Here is a 16,114-nt window from a genome sequence, read left to right as displayed (position 1 = left end):
GAGCAAAGAGCCACTATTACAAGGCCAAAAAGATAAAATGTTTGATACGGTTTGGTTCTTTCATTTGTTTGGTTTTTGTTTTCTTGAAGGGTTCTTTTTTGGTCTTGGTTTTTGGGTGTTTTTTTTTAATAGTTGACTAGCTACAAGTCCACTAATTCTGATTTATCTTCATGATTTTGTGTGTAGTGAACACGTTACCTACTATTTCAAAGAAGATAAATCCTGATACGTATATATATTTTTTGCTTCTGCTTTCTTTCTTCTTTTGCAATGGCTTTTTCGCCAACGCCAAGCTGTTGCACCTGTTTTCACCTTGGTAGAGAGTGAGGCTTTCTCCACCCACTGCTATCCACATCCCTTCCCTGGCTGCTCACTGTTGTGTCCAGGGAGTTGGAGATACACAATTGAGGGGGTTGGGGGATGGGAGGAAGACACTGGGCCGGTTAATCGTCTCCAGAGCAGGACAGGGTAAAATCTTCAGGGAAGAACTGGGGGAAGGAAGAGCCCTGAAGGCCACAACTGAAAGCATTTGGTGATTGCAGTGGGGAGCATAAGAAGAATGTGCAAGTAGACGCTTTAATCTGTTGCTATGAACTGAATTGTACCTCCCCCAAATTCATATGTTGAAGCCCTAACCCCCTCCACATAGTCCAAGTGACTATTTGGAGATAGAGCCTTTAAACAGATTAGGTTTAAGGAGGTCATTAGGGTGAAGTCCCAGTCTGGCAGAACAGGTGCTCTTTCGAAGAGGAAGAGACACCAGAGTGTGCTCTCTCTCTCCCTTTCTCTGCCACGTGAGGTCACGGCAGGAAGGCGGCTGTCTGTAAGCCAGGAAGAGAGCTCTCACCAAAACTCAATTAGGACTCAAGTCCTAATCTTGGACTTCCCAGCCTTCAGAACTGGGACAGATTATGTCTGTGTTTAAGTCACCAAGTCTGAGGTACTTTTTACGGCAGCTGGAGTACACTAATTGATATCTGGCCTGCTTGGGGATTGATCACTATTAATCCTTGGTGGCCTGTGTTCCTTTTGATTTACAGTAAGATACGGCTGGAATGTAAGTATTCTGAAATCCACAGTGAATGCTGCTTGTACGGATGAGAAAGAGAAAAGCAGAAGTTAATTACCTCCTTGGAAGCATCAGGCTTTAAATTGAGTGGGCTCTTCATCCGTGCGCAATGAGGAAGCATCAGAGAGGTTGGGCACAGGAGCGACAGGATCTTACTTAGCTCTGAGGTGGATTGTTCTAGCTGCTTGCTTGCTTGCTTGATTTAAAAAAAATTTTTTTTAATGTTTATTCAGTTTTGAAGGACAGAGAGAGACAGAGCATAATCAGGGGTGGGGCGGAGAGAAAGAGAGGGAGACACAGAATCTGAAGCAGGCTGCAAGCTCTGAGGGGTCAGCACAGAGCCTGACGTGGGCCTCAAACTCACGAACTGCGAGACCATGACCTGAGCCAAAGTCGGATGCTCAACCGACTGAGCCACCCAGGCGCCCCGTTTCTTTCTTTCTTTTTTTTTAAGTTTATTTATTTTTGAGAGAGAGAGAGAGAGAGAGAGAGAGAGAGAGAGAGAGATTGAGCTCACACTAGTGAGAGAGGGGCGGAGAGAGAGGGAGAGAGAGAGAATCCCAAGCAGGCTCCGCATTATCATTTGATTCAGGGCTCAGACTCAGAAACTGTAAGATGATGACTTGAGCCGAAGTCGGACGCTTAACTGACTCAGCCACCCAGGCGCCCCTAGCTGCTTTCTTGAAGGGAGATTCAAGGGGCAAGATCCAACGCAGGGAGACCAGTAGGAAGGCTGTCGCAGTATCTGGGATAGCGATGATGGTGGCCCCGGGCCAGTGTAATAGGGGTGGAAGTAATGGGTGGTCAGACTGCAGATGTATTTTGCAGGTGGAGGTGGAAGCCTTCGTTGACGGGTCCGTGTAGGCTCTAGGCCCCGGCCGCTGCCTGACTGGAGTGGTCATGGGTGGAGATACTGACGGTAGGAGGAACAGTTCTGGAGGAGACGTCACAGCCGCAGTTTGCCTGGAAACGTCACATGGGGCGGAGAAGCACAGAGGCTCAGGCAGCCAACTCGGGAAGAGGAGGAGGAGCTCTGCACGACACTATGGAACCAACAGGCGTTTGTACGTGGAGTCAAGCGACCACACGTTCTCTTGTGCCCAAGACAAGTCCAGTGTATCCTCTCCATCGCCCCGATCCAGGCTCAGAGGGGTCCCCGTTTTGACAACAAATTATATCCGTCACCTTAGTCTGCACCCTAGTGTGACTGAAGTCATGGACGGGATGGGAGGGCCGTCAAGTGGGTGAAGGTGAGGACGGGAGAGACAGGATGAGCCCCTGGGCTGCCGTCATTTATGTGACGAGCAGTGAAAGAGAATCAGTGCAGGAAACAGAAGGGGCCTGTGAGCCGGAACCCCCACCCCCTGAATCCACATGGAGACACCTATGGAGAAGGGAGACGATGCCGGGACGCCCCAGGCACAGTCCTTGGCCTCCTCGCTGTCATCTGCACCCATTTCCCTGTGTGCCCGCCTGCCCTGTAACCACGTCTGTATCCAGTGACTGAAGAGTGCAGATCCCGGGCTTCAGCTCTGTCCCTGCCCCCGTGCCCCCCATGACAGCAACCATGACGTCTCTCCCACGTCGCCTCCCTGTCAAAGTCCCCCTGGACACTAGCTTCTACTCCTGTTCCATGTCATTTCCCTGCTCTTCTCCCCTTTAGCACTTAGGACAACCCAATGTACTTTTACCCTTCCTACCCCTCGCCTCCCCATAGAATGCAAGCCCCGTGGGGAAAGGACTTCTTTCTCCGCTCCCTGCCTGGCACATCTAGGCCCTCCACGAGTTTTTGTCAAATGAATGAATGAACGAGTGACCGGAAAGGAGACCGGCCCTTGAAGGAGGCACAGTGAGCACTCAGAGGCAGGAGGGAGATGAGAATAGTTTGGGGGCAGACACTGGAGAGTAGGGGGAGCAGCTCGTCAGTGCTGCCGAGAGGTTGAGTAGAATGACACCCGAGGACAAGCACCGGCTCGCACGTCACCCGCGACCGCTGGTGGACGCGTCCGGGGGCTGTGGCACAGAGGCCCCTGAGCTCACAGGGAGCACCGAGTGGGATGCGGGGCCTCCTGGAGAAGATGCTGGCACAGCACAGAGGTGTTGGAGTGGAGGTGAAGTCGTTGACAAAAGACGCGGACAGAAAAGTGAGGACAGTGGCTTCACAGCACAAAGGAGAACGTGGGGCTTTGCTGAGAGCGAGGAGAGGTTTGGGGGGTTGGGTGTCTCAGAAAGAGGATGTGCCTGGGAGCCGGCGTCCCCCAAGTGGGCAGCCTCACCGCACCTCTGGCAGTGCCTGGAAGCTTCCCCCTGTGGTTTTGGGGACGAAAGCTCTTCTGCAGTTCTTCCATGTTGCTGTTGTTGTTGTTAATTAACAAATGGGTTCAGAATGTTTTCTTTTCTAAGTCAAATATTTACTGTTCCTTAAAGAAGGAAATTATAAAACCTAAAAAGAAAAAAAAACAGTCATGTTTGTTCTTGATAAAGTGGATAGTTGGCCTACATTTTCTTAAATAATGCTTGTAGAACCCAAACTTCTTTTGAGTTGTGCTCAGATTGTGTTTTCAGCATTAGTTTTTAAGTCTTTTCTCTCACTGGTCTGGAAAAGAAAACACGAGGCAAGGGGGGCACTTTGAAGCTGTTCTGTACGTGAAAGAGGATTTGGGTCCTTGCTTTTCTCTTTCTCTTCAAAAACACAGTGTATTAATTTCCTAGATCCGCCAGAACAAATTGCCATGAAATCTGTAGCTTAGAGTAACACGTTGTTTCTCTCACGTTCTGGAGGCCAGAGATCTGAAAACAAGGTGTCACTGGGGCCTCCCTCCCACCAAGCGCTCTCCGGGAAGATCCTTCCTGCCTCTTCCAGCTCCTGCTGGCCTCAGGCATTCCTTGTTTTGTGGTTATGCCATCCCGAGTTCTCCCTTCATCTTTGTGCGCCTTCTCCCCTGCTTTTCAAAGACACAGGGGAGAAGAGACACATGAAGACACATGATGTCTTTATAAGAACAACAGTCCTTGGAACGAGGTCCTAAGATGATTCACGATGATTTCATCTTGAGGCCCTTAGTTTAATTACAAGTGCAAAGACCCTGTTTCAAATAAAGTCACATTCACAGGTACTGGAGGTGAGGACTTAGAAAGATATGTTAGGGGCCCCTTTGCACCTCCCTACATGTAGTTTTCTAATTTGAGACGTGATTCGTTTTGGGGTTCATCATTCTTTTGCGTCCTGGAAAGCCACTTAAAATGATTATATAAATAAAGTTGCTTTGCATTTCAGAGAAACAATGGAGACCATTCTTTAATTGTATTTTTTAGATCATGTGCAAGTAATGGATGACTTGGGAATTAAAATCAGATATTCAGCAGTCTACAAATTGTATGTTTCTCTTGCTGACATTAAATCGACTAGAAAACACAATTAGTAAAACGTCTTTTGAAGAAATACATTTTGTTCAGTGCATTCCCCCATGGATTGGCACAAAATAGAATCATGATTAATTTGAAGTCATGGCAAACTTTAATTCGAGTTGTTTCAAATTATTGTTTCCCGTGAATATAGAGCTATAGGAGTTTATGAATAAGCAGGGAACAGAGAAAAGTTTAAGATATGCGGTGTAAGGCAGGGAAAGGATGTTCATGAAGCATCTAACCCGATTAAAACCCTGGACTCTTTGTTGGAATCAATGGAATTCCTTCGTTTGTAGAACAACCCAGGCAGGTGGATGGATTGGATCTTACCTGCCTTATAGTTGAAGGGACCGAGAAGCAAGACAAGTACATAAGAAAGCCCACCACCCAGCTAAGAATCAGTGGAGGCAGGATTTGAACCCAGGGCTTCTGTCCCATCGCTGTCTCCATACGCTCATCTCACTCACTTGCAGAGTGAAAATAGAGCAGGGGTCAGAAGCCTGGCTCTTGTTCTCGCTCTACCGCCAAACCTCTGTGGATCCTGAGCACTGGTCAGGAGGGGGTGCTACATTAAGAGCCAAGGTCTGGGGGCACCTGGCTGGCTCAATTGATGGAGCATGTGGCAGTTGATCTCAGGGTCATGAGTTCAAGCCCCACATTGGGCGGAGAAGTTACATAAAAATAAAAATGAGAGCCAGGGTTTGAATCTTACCTCTGCTGCTTGCCAGCTGCATGACCTTGGATCACTTACTCGTGCTCTTGTGCCTTGGTTTACCCATCTGTAAAATGGGGATGATCTTAGCACCTACCTCATAGAGTCGTGTGAGGACTAAATGGAGGGATTTAATACCTAAAGCACTTGCAGCAGCGCTTATGAAGCCGAGCTAGGGAGACCTGCTCCTCCTCTTGTCTCCCCCTGTGTACATTTATTTGCATAGCTGGACTCCTCTGCTCTCCTGCAGCCCTGCACCATGAGGTTGCTAATGGTGGTGAAACGCCCTGCAAGGACCAATGCTGGTTAAGCCCAAAATGTACTTTTTTTCCCACTATAGGAGCATTTTTGAAGTGTGCATTAGCTGTTGGCAAAGAAATATTCATTTATTTATTTATTTTAGATTTTCTTGTACATCTGTGGTTCTAGCTTTGCCTCATTCTTTGTCCTTGAAATGCAGCTCGTTGTTAGACAAAAATCATCTTTGCTTGAAAAAAAAACATTTCCATCAGAGGCTTAAGAGCAAAACTGAGCCAAAACATTTATTGAAGGAGAAAATAATCATCACTATTAGACTTGATTATTTGAGTTTGTAATCTGTTTCCAGATAGATCATATATTATTTAATCTATGTGGCAAAACCAAGTTAAATAAACCTTGGATAAATCTTATCTCAGGGGAATTCTTAACATACTATATTCCTGTTGGTTTTTTGTCAGTTTTTTTGTGGAAATTGTTTTATTTCCTTCCACGTATTTGTTTTCTAATCACGCTCCAAAATACATTTGCAATTTGATATTGAACATGTTTTTTTTCCTACCTTGGGCTTGTCTAACATTTTAACTGATGAATGTTATTTATTTCACTACGTGTTCACCTGAAATGGGGATTTAATAAGGTGGTGGTTTTGCAAGAAAATATTATTTATAGCTAAAGCTGACATATAGTGAACAAAAATTTTAATAAGGGTCCAAACCAGTCATACAAATTGCCACACGTTAACCTAAAGGCTTTATGAACAAGGCTTTGATTAATATATGTCCTGTAAAAAGTAAGGATGACTTCCATAAATGTGTAACCTGTTGTCTAGAGGATAAGTAAAACCATCACAAATATACCAGGAAGGTAACCTTGGCTCATCCCCTAGTTAGCATGAGAGCCAGTGAGGAACACTGGTGGGAATTGTTGTTCAAGGGTTGCTAAGTATGTTCTAGAGAGAAGTATTCATGTCAGCAGGGAAAGGAGGGTGGATGAGCGGGAGCGGTCAAGGTAAGACATGGTAGAAATGAAAAGCAGGAAACATAAATATTCCCCAGAAAAATCTATGTATTCATTCACATTGTGTTTTTTCCCATGCTAAAATTTAAAGTCTTTGTATGCAAAAGGGCAAAACATCGTTTTAGGGACACTCACTGTGTATCATCAGGATGGAGTAGAACTTCTTTTTCTAGTGGAAAATATACACAGAGAGCTAAACCATGCTTCGTGTCGACGTAAAAACAAATGAGAACTTGTTAAATGTAGACGCTTGATGGTGTGATAGGCCATTTATCTGTGCCCGAAAGCGCGGTTCCCCAGAACGGAATAGCTAGGAACTACTTCCTTTCCTGAGATGCTCACTAAGTCGAAGTCTCTTGCCATAGCTCTGTGCACCTTCCCATCCCACCGCAGGAATTAGGTGAAAAGCAGTTTCATCAAGAAAAGCCCATTTTTCCACTGGACTTATGGCGTCTAATGAAACCGAAAGCCAAGTTATTTTTAACAAAGACTTCTGAGTTTCCTTAGCTAAAGAGAGGGACTTCTCTTCAGGGGAACGGCCCCCCTGGAATCAGGGGGACAAAATTTTTCACGTGCAGCAAGGAGGGAGGCTCTGTAGGTGGTCAGGCATACACCTGCTGTGTATATCAGCTGTGTGCTCACCTGTGTCACCTGTGTGGTTAGGTTGCAGCCAGGTCACTATCTGAGTTGACAGGTGTGCATATTAATAATTACAGCAATTTAAAAATGATGCTTTCATGAATGCATGGGTTGGCAAGCCTTCTGCAAAGGGGTATGTGGTCAATGTTTTAGGCTCTGCGGGCCAAAAGGCAAATTGTGAATATTATGTAGCTACTGCAAAATAATTATTAATGAAATCCAAAATATAACAATAAAATGTTAATAATGTTTTGTAATACAGGTTTTCTTTTTAAAAAAAAATTTTTAACATTCATTTTTGAGAGACGTAGTGTGAGCAGGGGAGGGGCAGAGAGAGAGAGGGAGACACAGAATCCGAGGCAGGCTCCAGGCTCCAAGCGGTCAGCACAGAGCCCGATGTGGGAGCTTGAACCCACGAGCTGTGATATCACGACCTGAGCTGAAGTCAAACGCTTAACCAAGTGAGCCACTCAGGTGCCCCGTAATATAGGTCTTTCAATAAGAATGAGGCTATTTAGGAAAGATAACATTTTGCCTAATTTGGGTTCAGAGTTAGTGTTCTCTACCATCAAATCTATTGTAAATGTCCATTTTTAGAAACATTTGTTACCTCACAAGCCATACAAAAGCAGGAGGTAGCCCAGATTTGGTCCAGGAACTGACCCTGCTCTAACTAACACTGTTGATTTTATGTGTTCGTGAGTATCATTCTAGTATGTTTCTGTAAAATATAAAAGTAGATTCTTTGCTTACATATGTTTTAGTAAGCTAGCCCTTTCAGTCTGAGTGATTAAAATGAATTTCTATGATATTTTTATGAGATGCATTCTGTCTGACATGTAGATAGAATTCAGAAGCCCATGGCCTGATTGGATTAGCCCAATTTTGTTTTCCAGCTGGGGACCACCCATGAATGTGTAGTAAAATCAGTTCAGCGCATTTGACCAGCGTTGAAAAGAATGAGTACGGCGGCATAGCACAGCATACCATGAATAATAACAGCTACCATAGTAAGGAAGGTTTGGTTTGCTGTTTTGGGAAAGGGGTGCCAGACTTGGGTATGCGTGTGTGTGCATGTGTGAGCCTAAGATATATTTTTATGATCTATTTTAAGATATATGCACGGGCTCCTGGGTGGCTCAGTCATTTAAGGTCTGACTTCGGCTCAGGTCGTGATCTCATGGTTTGTGGCTTCAAGCCCCGCATCGGGCCCTGTGCTGACAGCTCAGAGCCTGGAACCTGCTTCAGATTCTGTGTCTCCCTCTCTCTGTGTCCCTCCCCTGCTCGCTCTCTGTTTCTGTCTTTCTCAAGAATAAATAAATAAATAAATAAGTAAATAAATAAATAAATAAACAAACAAACATTTTAAAAAATTGAAACACATATGCAAAACACTGAGAACTATTTACTTTTCCCAAAGTAACATATTAAAAAATAAACAAAATAGAATCTCCTAGATGCTGGCAGAGAAACAACATTATCAAACACCTCCAGCTTTTGGCGAATAAATTATGTCATTATTGATGCCTATAAAATATTTTGAGTGTCTGTGGAGTGGTGTTTTCCACTGTAGATGGTGAGAGATCAGATGAATAAATGACGTATTTCTGTCTGGAAAATAATCTCAGGTTGCTGTAACTGTTTTTCTGAACTAATGCACAAATTTGAGTGCAGAAATGATATAAATTCTCCCTCTCTGGGTTTGTCAGGAATTGGTATTTTAAAAATTAAAACCACTTATCTTTATTAGCAAATGGAAATTATAGCTGTGAAGGAAATTATTTTTGTAATATTTTAGGTTGCATTCTGCAAACAGCTTAGGCATTTGTATTTACACAGTTTGTCTCCTTCCCAGTAAGTCCTTTTCTCCTTATGTTGAGTGGGATGGGCCATATCTTAGAATGAAGTCTTTGTACTCCATCTCTATATTTCTGCCTTTCATTCACTTCTCATTCAACCTGCCCTTGGTAGGGACACAACTGGTAATTGGACCCAGATTTGCAGATGACATGAGATGCTCAGACGGACAGCATGACCCTTCCCCATGGATAATCTAAGTCAACTGTCCCCTCTTCATTTGAATATAAAATATGGGCCCGCCTGAAAACAGACATGAGTGTCCAGATGGAAGTAGACAGTATTATCAATATCACTGTTATCCTCATCATCTTCGTGTGTCTCTGAAAAGTAGATTGTAAGTGTGGAGAAAGGAAAAAGGGTAAATGTTGAGTAATGCAGGAATTTAAACAAAATGAAAACAATAAAAAAAACTTTTTCCCCCAGCCTAATTTTAGCCTTTAAACCTAATTATTAGTGAAATTGTCAAACAATTCCTACTCTATATGTGATATTTTATATTTGATAAGTGGGTATGCATGATTGTCTAGCTTTCCTATAATAATATATACAGATATACTTGAATATACATATGTGTATATGTATGTGTATACATAATTGTACATATATGTATAAATATGTAAATTTATTATATACATATAAAATTGTTTAAACTGCAGATTGTGGTGCCTTAGTGGATAGTAAAATACTTTTGTTGGTCAAGAACAGTGTTCTGGGGCACCTAGGTGGCTCAGTCAGTTAAGCATTCAACTCTTGGTTTCGGCTCAGGTCATGATCCCATAACTCAGGGGTTCAAGGCCCCCATCGGGCTCTGCACTGACAGTGTGGAGCCTGCTTGGGATTCTCTCCCTCTCTCTGCCTCTTCCCTACTCTCTCTCTCTTTTTTTTTTTTTTTTAATTTTTTTTTTCAACATTTATTTATTTTTGGGACAGAGAGAGACCGAGCATGAACGGGGGAGGGGCAGAGAGAGAGGGAGACACAGAATCGGAAACAGGCTCCAGGCTCCGAGCCATCAGCCCAGAGCCCGACGCGGGGCTTGAACTCACGGACCGCGAGATCGTGACCTGGCTGAAGTCGGACGCTTAACCGACTGCGCCACCCAGGCGCCCCTACTCTCTCTCTCTTTATGGAAAGAAAGAAAGAAAGAAAGAAAGAGAGAGGAAGGAAGGAAGGAAGGAAGGAAGGAAGGAAGGAAGGAAGGAAGGAAGGAAGGAAGGAAGGAAGGAAGGGAGAGAAGAGAAAGAAGGAAAGAAAGAAAGAAAGAAAGAAAGAAAGAAAGAAAGAAAGAAAGGAAGGAAGAAAAACAGTATTCTGAAAATAATTTAATGGAATAAAACAGAGTAAAGTAGAACAAAAAAGAAAGTAACCTATCAAAAGGCAGCTACCTTGGGGCACCTGGGTGGCTTAGTCAGTTAAGCATCTGACTTCGGCTCAGGTCATGATCATGATCTCAAGGTTCATGGGTTCAAGCCCATGTGCTGACCCCTCAGAGCCTGGAGCCTGCTTCAGATTCTGTGTCTCCCTCTTTCTCTGCCCCTCCCTTGCGCTCTGTGTCTCTCTCTCAAAAATAAACATTAAAAAATTTTAAATATAAAAGGGCATCTACCTTAGTGAGAACAACTTTCTTTCCCCCTTAATTATACATTCATTTATGTCTGCTCTTGGATCTGTATGAACTGAATCACAGTGTAAATATTTCGTGTTGTGGCTCATTGCTAAAAATTTTTGAAAAATGTTGCTAAAGTCATAGTGACAGCAGTGATTCACGTATCCCTCTTATTGTTGTAGATATTCATTTTTTTTAAGTTTATTTTTGAGAGAGAAAATACACACACAAGCACAGGAGGGGCAGAGAGAGAGGGAGAGAGAGAATCCCAAGCAGGCTCCACACTGTCAGCACAGGGCCTGAGGTGCGGCTCGAACCCATGAAACGTGAGATCATGACCTGAGCTGAAATCAAGACTCAGATGCTTACCTGCCTGAGCCACCCATGCGCCCCTACATACTTTTTATTTTATTGCCAAGTATCGGAGCATTATAATTAGTAGATTATTTCCTGGAAATGCATCCTGCAATTTAATGGAGATAAATATTTTTATGTTTGGTTCCACATGGCATTCACTCAGACTATTATTTGGTTAGCTTTTTCTATCTGCTGGTTATTGTAGGTTTCTTATCTGCTATTTTAAGCTTTCTTGCAATAACAAGGCTGAAGATTGGATTGCAATAATCCAATAATGCCACGCAAGGAAAGTCTAGAAGTATAATGTTAAACACCGATTCAGAGAGAAAAGAGCTTGATCCCTCTCTGATACCGTTTCAAATGGCACCCTGTGTTGAAGTAAGGATCCTGTATTTTTTATGAGCATTACATAATCTGTTGTCTCCCTGTTGAATAAAATTCCAACCAGCCAGAAATCTGACACTGCAAAAACATGAGAATTCTCACAGTTCAAAATTACAGTGGCTGGAATTTTTTTTTTTTTTACCATATTGTTTTCCTTTGTACACAAAGAGAGGACTTAATAAAAATACAGTAATATATCTGACAAGTTGCATTGTTGTTGTGTGTAGTATCTCAACAGTTGTTATTAGCTGATGTATATTAACTACATAGAAATGCATTATTTACTGTGTGGGTCTCTGGGTATATAAATTAGTTGCTGCTTGCTAGAACTTTAGAAATAATGTAGTGGCAAAAATCGTACCATAATTGTACTTTTTGTTTGTGAGCAAAATAGAAAGAGCCCCATATTAGGGAAGTTGTGCTAGTGGGAACAAATTCTAGTAAGTTCCAACATGAATCGAAGATGGACTCGAAACTGAGGGCTTAGATACAAATTTTATTCAAGATCATCATGAGGAATTTGTAACTAGGAATTGAGAAGTGGTGAAATATAATGTGTGTGAATGTCCGTGTTTTACAAATTTGGCAGCTTTTGAAAAATCATTGTTATGAGATTAACATTCCCAAGGTTAACCTAATCACGCGATCCAAGGCTCTACGTTCTACAATTTACAACGACTAGTAGAATTTCTGTATTCTGTAGTTCATAAGTAGACTTCCCTTTGAACATTTCTGCCTTTTGGCTTATGTTATGTGTCTGTAAATATTGATGATGTCCCGCGTTTTCTGAGGGGGAGGGCTTACTCCTGTAAAAATCATTCTGCAGGGTTCCAAACTGCAAGTCTAGAGAGGAACTCTGGCAGCAATTTCAAAAAGAGACCCCTTTTTTGTAAGTATTTACATTTATGCCAAACGTATGTTGTGACCTTCGTGTACGTGTAGTATTTGTTGAGATCAGAACACTGGTTTCTTTGTATTAAACATACAAATCCAGATCCATTCTTTCGACCGTCTTACGATACTATGTGCTGTGGCCCAGTTGAGTATATGGTATGGACAAAACACAAATTTAGGTTGAAATTCTTAAGTGAGGAAACAGTGTACTGTCTATTTTGGTCAAGATCAATAAGTAGGAGAAAATACTTTTCCAGCATTCCCCTTGTAGCACGGACTAGATTTCACATTTGTCAGATTTAAGGGCCCCCAAAGTGTTGTAAAGTTGCTTTCTTATATCTCTCAAGTCTTGGGAACAGGGGAAGGTGAGTGAATCCACATCACTTGCTGGGATGGGCATTGTTCTAAGCCCTTTCCCTCCCATACCTCCCTCACTCCTCTGCGTGTCTGTAGGCTAGATGCTGGTGTGTCCCCATTTTGCAGGTGAGCAAACTAAGTCCCTATCCCTTGCCCAGGGTCTCGCAGCCATTAAGTTAGAGGACCTGAGCTCAACCCGAGGCAGGCTGCCTTCAAAGGCTGCATTCATAGCTATGGTGTATTTTTTTAATGAAACGGTTTGATAGAAGAAAGGAAAGGAACACAGGGAGCATGAGTGCCATGATTGAAGTGAAGACAGGTCTGTCTTGTTAAGTAACATCCCAGACCTCTTCAGACACCTGTGAGAATACCATCGGAAAAGCTTGGCCACAGCACCAAAGCGCGAAAGGGTTGGGGTGCACATTGTTCACCATTATGGAAACCCTATTTCCGAAGAAAAGACCTCATAATTTTGAAGAAATAAGTACAAACCTAAGTAACTATTCACAAGACTCATGAGCTCTAAATGGTTGAAGACTGATGGTATGGAACAAATACATATTGTGACAATATAAATGAGCCTTCATTATGTATTTTGTATTCCATGTGGTGTAAATAGAGTGATAATGCTTTACATACATTCATTGTTATTGTTAAGTTGTCCCTTCAGTGATTGAGAATTAATTAGGTACCTTACTGAAACGACTCTAAGCTCAGTCTTCTTTCCTTCCTTCCTTCCTTCCTTCCTTCCTTCCTTCCTTCCTTCCTTCCTTCCTTCCTTCCTTCCTTCCTTTCTCTCTCTCTCTCTCTCTCTCTCTCTCTCTCTTTCTTTCTTTGCTTTAAGTTTCTGTTATACCTTGGGAAAAGGAAACACAGAAATGTTTGAGGTAAGAGACACGTCCTGTGTCTCATGGAATACCTGGGCTTTCCAGAAAGATGCTGATGTCAGGCATGTGTAAAACCCCCCACTTCAGACAGTTTCTCTGAATCCCACCTCCTGCCATTGGCGTGAGCACATCAGAAGCAGTGTTTTCTTGGGTTTCACCACCACCAGTTTGATGCACCTGTTTCCATTATGGTTACTTCCTTTACATTTTTCTGCACAACAGCAGGCATTTCTCACTTTCCTCAAGGCTCATCTTCTTTTTTTTAAATATAATTTATTGTCAAATTGGTTTCCTTACCACACCCAGTGCTCATCCCAACAAGTGCCCTCCTCCTTGCGTATCACCCATTTCCCCTCTCCCCCACCCCCCATCTACCCTTAGTTTGTTCTTAGTCCCTAAGAGTCGCTTATGGTTTGCCTCCCTCCCTCTCTGTAACTGTTTTCCCCTTCCCCTCCTCCATGGTCTTCTGTTACATTTCTGAAGATACACAGGAGTGAAAACATGTGATATCTGTCTTTCTCTGACTGACTTATTTCACTTAGCATAATACCCTCCAGTTCCATCCATGTCGCTGCAAATGGCCAGATTTCATTCTTTCTCATTGTCAAGGCTCATTGTCTTGTCCCTTGTATGATGCTGTCACTTCCCTTTATTTTTTAAATTTTTTAAAAATATAATTTATTGTCAAATTGGCTAACATAGACTGTGTATAGCGTGCTCTTGGGGTAGATTCCCGTGGTTCATTGCTTCCATACCACACCCAGTGCTCATCCCAACAAGTGCCCTCCTCAGTGCCCATCACCCATTTTCTTCTGTCCCCCACCCCATCCACCCTCAGTTTGTTCTCTGTATTTAGGAGTCTCTTATGGTTTGCCTCCCTCCTTCTATGTTGTACCTTTAAAAGTTGCCAACTCAGAGTGAGCAAAATTCCTCATTCTTCTGAATAACAAATAGAAACAATGAAGGGCTTGGTGAAAATGTTAAAACAAAAACATTGGCAAACCCTTTTTTGTAAATTCATCGCAATAGTGAAATGTTTATGCAAAATATAATGGGCCACTAGAACTGAAGATTTTCCTTTGAATCAGATGATTTTTGTTATTAGGACAGATTTGCAATACTTGCAAAATGTGTTTAGTGCCATTAAATCACACTAAGTATTTGCCATTTCAGTGCCAGACATGTAGGATGGCTCTCTCTCATTGTTAATTGGTCTCCCACAAGGGAGCATTGGAGGAGGAACCAAGTAGCTTAGGGTCTTTCAAGTTAATAAAAATCTCTAAAAGGTCTCATTTATTGTGTGCGGCAGTTAATAACTGATGGCACCTAGTAGCGGCTGGATTTGAGGCACTCAAATGGCCATCCCTTGGGGATACAGATCCCAAGTAAACTGTGGAGATGTTTTCACACCTCAGACTAATTTATAGACTAATGAGGCCAAACCCCGGCACCACGTGACACAAATGACCCATCGCCTGGTCCTCGGTGATTACGGAGGCTGAGTGCCCTGCTGCTCATGCCCTCAATGGACGATGGCGGTGTGGAAGCTTCTATGAGATCTCCTCCTTGGGAGGCGTGCCCTTCCCAACATCCTCATTCATGGAAAGTAGACTTCAGGTCTTCTGGGTGCATTCATGGTGATTCCTGAGCAGGAGACATTTGTCTCTCCTTGCCATGTTCCCGGGAAGAGTTTTGACACGGGAAGCCAACCCATAATGGCAGCTTCTTTATTAAAATATGTGCAGTGGAAATTATGCTAATTAAGCTGGAGTGTAATTATAGACTAGAAAGATTCTTCGCAGTCTGAATTGAATTGTTGTAGATAAATGCGCATTAACTTAATAGTGTGCGGCTAATTATGAAAAGTAAAGGAGAGGAAGAGAGGCGATCAGTTACGCGATGTTTTAGAGATGCCGCTGTCCCAGTCCAACTCTCCCATTAAAGCCCAGGTAACCCTGTGATGAGAATTCTTCTCTCATCTGTCTCGGAGTTTCAATACCACAGTTAAAATGGCCACTGGTGACTAATTAACCCATTTAACTCTGTTTGTCTGTGGCATTTATTACAGCAGAGAGTTAATGCAGTAACACTCAGCAGCTTTATGCCCTCGTCCAAGTATATCTGTGGAGTTAATTCTTCATTCTTTATTTATGCTTTTGTGTGCATTTATGATAATTATAAAAATGAGGCGAAGCTCCATCGTCCCAGTGTGATTTGCCACACTCAACTAAAACTGTATTCTGGGAAATAAATTCTTTTTACTTAGAATTAAAATAAGCTCAAGTGGTAGTCATATGCCTTCTGTTCCAAAGCTATCAGCTCTAACAACCTGAGAGATATGGTCATGATGCTGTGCTCATGCGAAGGAAAAGTTAGTCATTGAATCCTCTCAGCTACCGACTTCTAAAGTCTATCAGTAAGGTGGGTTTCCCGTGTCCATTGATCAGTGCCACCTGGACCAGCTAAATGACAGGTGCTGTTTGTAAGCATGGAGAAGATGTGGAGCGACCTTTCAATGAATTTTCGAGAACGTAGTGTTCACGAGTCCTCTGAGCAGAATGGCTCGACACCCGCTTGCACACTACCAGAGAGTTTGGAAAACGAAAGACCCAGCAAAGCACTGAGAATTCAAAGGTCCTTTATAGAGGGCATGACTGTCCAGTAA

At 42.9% G+C, this 16,114-nt stretch overlaps 1 protein-coding gene across 5 annotated transcripts in view; it reads left to right on the top strand.

The window, feature by feature from the left end:
* Positions 1-16,114, top strand: part of CTNND2 (catenin delta 2) — a 945,427-nt gene that overhangs the window by 643,720 nt on the left and 285,593 nt on the right. The gene's annotated exons all lie outside the window — the stretch shown is intronic.

The sequence above is a fragment of the Puma concolor genome, chromosome A1 (genome assembly GCF_028749965.1).
Source record: "Puma concolor isolate L17-30 chromosome A1, mPumCon1.1.hap2, whole genome shotgun sequence".
Classification (NCBI taxonomy): Eukaryota; Metazoa; Chordata; class Mammalia; order Carnivora; family Felidae; genus Puma; species Puma concolor.
The sequence above is the reverse complement of the archived record's forward strand: the minus strand, read 5'-3'. Positions and strand labels throughout refer to the sequence as shown.